This window comes from Desmodus rotundus, chromosome 4 (assembly GCF_022682495.2).
Source record: "Desmodus rotundus isolate HL8 chromosome 4, HLdesRot8A.1, whole genome shotgun sequence".
Lineage (NCBI taxonomy): Eukaryota > Metazoa > Chordata > Mammalia > Chiroptera > Phyllostomidae > Desmodus > Desmodus rotundus.
Window position 1 is genome coordinate 102,185,492 of NC_071390.1, and position 6,291 is coordinate 102,191,782.

Here is a 6,291-nt window from a genome sequence, read left to right on the forward strand (position 1 = left end):
TGGAAGAGGCCATGTCTGTCAATTTGCCAGATAGCACACATGGATATTTAATAAGTGTTATCATGATGACCAAGGAAATTCTTTTGCAGAATAGTTTTATGGCTCTGATACTCACTAATGTAATTAACAAGCTGAGCTAAATTATTAACTTTTTACCTGATGGCAGAAAAAAATTCTTACAAAGAATAATTAAAATGGAGATACACATATAATATTGAGGAGTAAAGACACATGATATATTATGATGTATGCAACTTGTTCTTCAATATCTATTTGGTGTTACAAATGTGGCAAAATATTAACAAGTAATGAGTCTCGGCAAAGGATATTTTGGAGTTATTTCTCAACCAAAAGAACCAAGCAGTTATTATCTCATAAGTGGCCAAACATGTCTTTACTGTTTCAATTTTTTTCTTGCTGAGATTAAACGTCTACCTTTATATATTTTGGTTGTTTATACTTTTTTGTGAATAGCTCAGTTTTGGACTTTTCACATTTTTCTATTGCATTGGTGGTCTTTGTCTTTTTAATTTGTAAGAATATTTAAATATTAAGTATTTTAATTAAACATCTATATAAAAGGTCCGGCATAAATAACATCCCATATTTATCACAAAATCATAAGCATGCAATTCTGTAACATAACAATATCACACTCAAGAACACCATATGGCATTTTAGGTGAAATGTTCAAATTAAAACTATAAATTGTTATACCCATATTTAGTAATGCCTACTACCAACCACACTCAAGCAGGCATTACTTCTGCCGCACCCTGTGTACTGCAAATATTCCTTCTTTGCTTTTCATATGTCTTTTAGCTTTATTTATTGTGTTGTGCATAGAAAAGTTTTACAGTTTAACCACACTGTTGTGTAGTTAAATCAGTTCATATTCACATTTCTGGTTTCTGGCCTTAGTCCTGTACTTAAAAAGCGTTCCCCATCACAAAATTGCGTATGTATTCTCCAAATGTTCTGCGCCTTTAAAAAAATTTATTCATTTATTTTTTAGAGAAAGGAGAAGGGAGAAAAAGAGGGAGAGAAACACTGATGGGTCACTTCCTGTACACACCCCAACCAGGGACCAAACCTGCAACTATGCGTGTGTCCTGACTGAGAATTTAACTGGTGACCTTTCTCTTTGCAGAAAGATGCTCAACCAACTGAGCCACACCAGTCAGAGCTGTTCTGCACTTTCTTATAGCTGTATTTTACTGTGAAGTTTTTAGTTTATATGCAATTTTAATTTACGTATGACGTGAATTAGAGAACAGATAAATAGTGGGGTCTGTTCAGAAAGTATCCAGCCACGTGCTATGAAAAATAGAGGCATTTGCTGAAGAAGATGCAAGAAACATTGCACATAGGACATTGATGCCTCAGTCCCCTTCAAAGTTGGCACCTTGAGGCTTCACACAGTTCTCCCAGCTGCAGCACGATATTCCTTCTGCTGTGGTAGCAGAAGCCATGGAACGAATTTTGTCACGACACACTTTATGCCAAGATCCTGTGTCAAAATCTCAGAAACTATAGTTTTTGGAAACCCCAGATCAGCTTCTAGTTCTCATACTGTCAGTTGCTGATCTCTGTTGATTGCAGCCCATATACCTTCAACATTCTCAGGTGTTCTGCTTGTTGCAGGCCTTCCAGAATGTGGATCACTTTCAACAGATTCTCGACCATCTTTGACGCTTTTGTGTCACCTTTTATTTGCACTGCACTTATTGCATTGTCCCCAAAAGCTTTCTGAATCATCTGAATAGTTTCCATGGAGGAATGTTCAAGATTAATGCAAAATATGATGCAGGTTTGTACACATGCTCCCTCAACATCATCTACCTCCCCCACTGACTGCTAGTACAGTGAAGTCATCACTGTACACACATGTACATTCCAGTCCACTCTCTTTGGCTGCCAGGTTACATTAATGTAGTATAAACTGTTATCATTATATTAATAATGGCTGGACTTTTTCTGGACAGACCTCATAGTACACACTTTGGTGAATTAAAATTGACTTAGTTTTGTACATTAAAAATACTTCTTGCAATTTCACAATGGAAGACTCAGATTAAGTATGTTTGAAAAATAATACATTTATAATAAAATTAGGAAAACATAATATAACCAAAAAACACAGCTTGTCTATGGTTATCTCTAATCTACATTGAGGGACAAGTGTATGACATGTTTTCACCCTCAAGGTGAAGGGCATTCTATACATTCTAGGCATTCTATACATTCTAGACTGGGGTTGGGGGTACAATATTTTTCCCCTAGAGCAGGGTTCTCAACTTGAGTGTACATTGGAATCACCTGCTTTTAAAAATGTTGATGCTAGACTCCTGAGATTCTGGTTTCATTGTTTTGGGTCTACCTCTCTGGTATTTCACAAGCTCCCCAGGTGATCATATAATGCATAGATGAGGCTAAGACCACTGCCTTAGAGCTTCTTACTAATACCTGATATTATTTGCTAAAAGCTAAGTATGACCCAAGTAAAGTTTTGTGTCTAAATTTTAGCTTTAAAGCCCTCCTATCTCTGGGCTTAAGCAATTAAGATTATAATCAATTAAGATAACCCAGACAATCCACTAGGGCTTGCCATTGGATTGGCTATAATTCTCACCTCCTTCTAGGAGTGTTGTGTAGACAATGGATTTAAGAGATTTAAAGAAGTGATGTTGTCCAAAATTTTCAAATAGTTTCCCACAGGAAAGCAATTTTACCTTAGAAGTATAATTTTATACTATAATTGCTTTGCAGATTTGAAATCAGGGAGTTTTGTAAGAGCTTTATAAAGCAAAACTTTTCATCTCTTTATAAGTAACATAATAATATGTCAATTGTGGATTTTAGAATGATTTTTATTTTCTGTATTTGTGAAGGTTTTTTTTTACAATGACTACATATAGCTATCTTATCAGAAAATACACATGCTATTTTTAAATTTAAATTTACACTTACATAACTACAACTCTAAAATATATGCAGAAAAAATATATTTGTTAATAGTTGTTGCTGCCAGATGGTTGGGGTTATGGGCAATTATTTTTTTTCCTCTTGCTGTGTTTTTACATTTTCCAAGTTTTCTAGCATAATCATGTATTACTTCTATAAAGAAAAAAGATACTATTTAAAAATAAAAATTCATAATGGGCTCATATGAATCATCCAAATATTCTTAATAGCTTTCATTTTATAAAACCAAGACAACAATTTAAGTAGTATTCTATCTAAAAAGAATCTTACTTTATATTTTTATTTGATTTAAATTTTTTACAATTTAAATAATTGTTTAATTCTCAAGGTGGAGGATAATCTGTTTTTCTATCTTGATATTTTTGTGCAAGGAAGTACTATGGTGAGCTCTCTTGGTGTTTTAACTTTCTTTCTATCTGTTTCCCCTCGCCATTGCTCCAAGCTCTTCTTCAAAGGAAGAGGAGCTGCTAAGTGACTGGGGAAAGTCAGGCATTAAGTGGATCTGGGTCCTGGGCAGAAGCCTCACAAACCTGAACTCTTTCCCCTTACTCTAACCCCCACCCACTGCTGCCTCCTGGATTGCTTGAGATCAGCTGTCTTCTGTGGAGTCTGGTCTTATGTGATGCACAAGCAAACTGGGACAGAGGACAAGCCCACTTGTCTGCTCTGTGGGTGCCTGGGTGGCTGCCTAAACAGCTCGTGGTCCTTTGTATGCTTAGTGTCTTTACTGACCCATTTTTGTCCCAGTGGTTCCCAAGGCTTAAGCCTCCTATTGGCCTGATTCCAAACCATGTTTGCTAGTGTGCTAGTGCGCCTTCACCAGGGTGTCCTGTCTGCTGAGATCTACTGCTCCTGCAGGAATGAGGCTGCCCTTGTGATAATCTGTGTAGGTATCAGTGGTTTGTATTTATGGGCTATTGGAGCCAAATCGGGAAGGGGAATAGAACACGGAGCAGAGGAAGGGTCAGTTGTTGGTTTACCCCCACCTCATACATTTTCTTAGGAGTTCACATGCAGCCTCATCCTGTGAGCATTTATTGGGTGTCTACCATGTGCCAAGGGCTTTGGAGTGGACAAAGGGCTCGAAGAGTTCACAGTCTCAAGTGTGGGTAAGTGCCTGTGGGGGTGAGCACGTGTGCATGTCTGTGCCTGTGTGTTGTTTAAACCTGCACCCCACTAAATACAAAGCAACATGGTAAGTTCTAGAAAGGATATTAGCAAAGAGCGAGGAGACCTGAGATAAGGGAGCCCTTGACTCTTCCACTCCTTAGCAGATGTCAGCCCTCCATTTTCCGTAGGAAATTTGACAACTGTGTTTGGGAGCATGTTTTGAAGAAGTACGTGTCAACACATCAAGAGATTTGGATATCAGCCTGTTTTGCCACTAAGTATCTCAGACACCTTTTTTTCTATAGGCCTTATTTCCCTTTTTTTTTTTTTTTTTTGGTAACAGAAGGTGTTGGAATCAGCTCTCCATAGTTCCATTAAAACTGCTGTGATTTCTTCCCTCCAGTGGATGGACAATGAACTGTAACTGGCAGTCTCTTGTGTTACCATTTACAGCACATACTATCTTTGAGTCGAAAGACACCTTAGAAGTCATGTGGAACAACTCTTTTAATGTACAGAGAAGGAAACCATCATCCAGAAGGATAAATGTTTTATCCAAGGTCAGGGCCATTATTGGCACCTGGGTTTCCACACTTTGTGCAGGTGAATTACCCGAAGGTGGGTGTTGGACCAGGAGGATAGAATTTGGTTAAGAGTTGCTGGATTAAATGCCCAGTAGAATTTGACTCAGCATAATCAGTATAAAACAAATGCCGGCAGTCCAAGGGGATCTCAGGTGAGATAATTCCTTTCAGCCATAAACTGCACATTCTTGGCACCAGGTTGGAAATGTGATTGGGGAAATAGCTGTGCCCCCTTCTTTCTGTGCCCCAGAAATGTCACCTTTCTCAGGAATGCAATTAACCAGGTGTTCAGAAACATTAAAAAGGGTATGAAATAGACTACTAGGTGATGAAATTTTTCCTTCATTTGTTTCAGAATAAATAGCATGTTTACAGCATGCTATTATTATTATTTGAGCTTGGTGTTCTCTAACTCTTGGCTTGTTTCTTGACTTTATCAGTAACTTCCAGGTGAAAGTCAAGGACAGGGGCAATGAGTGTGAATTGCTCCAAGCCACGTGGCATGCTGGAAAAATATGGGAACAGAGCCATCAAATGAAGTTCTAGTTTAAAATGGATTAATTGTAATGAAGAACAATCTGTTCAAATATTTAGTGAGTCCAGGCACCAAATTCACTCTTGTGCCCTCCGACTTTGTTCTCAGCTGGCCTCCTCCTTGTCCCCATCCAAGAACAGCAGGGACAGCTGTGGTAGTAAACAGGGTGTGACTTTGGCTATGGGGCTCAGATGCCACGCACTAGATTCTCTCTCTCATGGTGGCATTTGAGGTTGAGATTCACACATTGGCTTCGCTCCTGGGCAGCTGGGAGGTTGTGTAGGGTCACAGGGCTTCTCACATGGTGCCTTGCTTTCCCTTCCCAGTGGTCTCATTTCCTTTTAGGGTAGAAGTGATGCATCTCCCTTCTCCCTGGGGATGTCTCAGAATTTTCCAAATGACCAGATGGGGCTTTCCCTTGGATTGATGTGGCATTTGGGGGATGACTTCTATGGGGAAAATCCACCATCAGCTTCATGGAAGATTTTCCTATTATTAGGTAGATTATCAGAGTCTCTATATTTGTGTGGTTTAGGGGAGCCCGCATGTGTATAAACGCACAACACAAGAGGTTTTCCGCTGCTTCTTTTTACTCTTAACGTGTTAGGCATTTATTTCTTCACTTGACAAAGACATACTCAGTGCCTGCTCTGCGCCAGGCACTGACTCTGTATTGACAAGATGTGTGGTTGGTTACGTGACTTAGGAATCTGGTAGCAGCACTTTGAAGTAGCTCCCTCTGAGAAAATTAAATAAAAACAAGCCAGTAATCAAGTAGTCACAATTTTAGAGAGTCATGAAAGGGAACGAGAAACTTATAATATCCAGGTACGATTGCCAGCACAAGCTTCCTTAGTTGTGTGATCGCGCGTTAACTAATGCAGCTGGTTTTTCCCTCGGAGGAGAGGAGCTCTGGTGTGTGAAGAAGGACCTGACTCGTGTGGTGCTGCGAGAACAACTCAGACCACACCAGTCCCTTCAGCTAAGTACCAGGCGTGTTGTGAATATGTTTCAAATCCAGCAGATCCTATAACTTTCGTTCTTGAATTATCATCAATAGATGAAAAAATAAGTTGC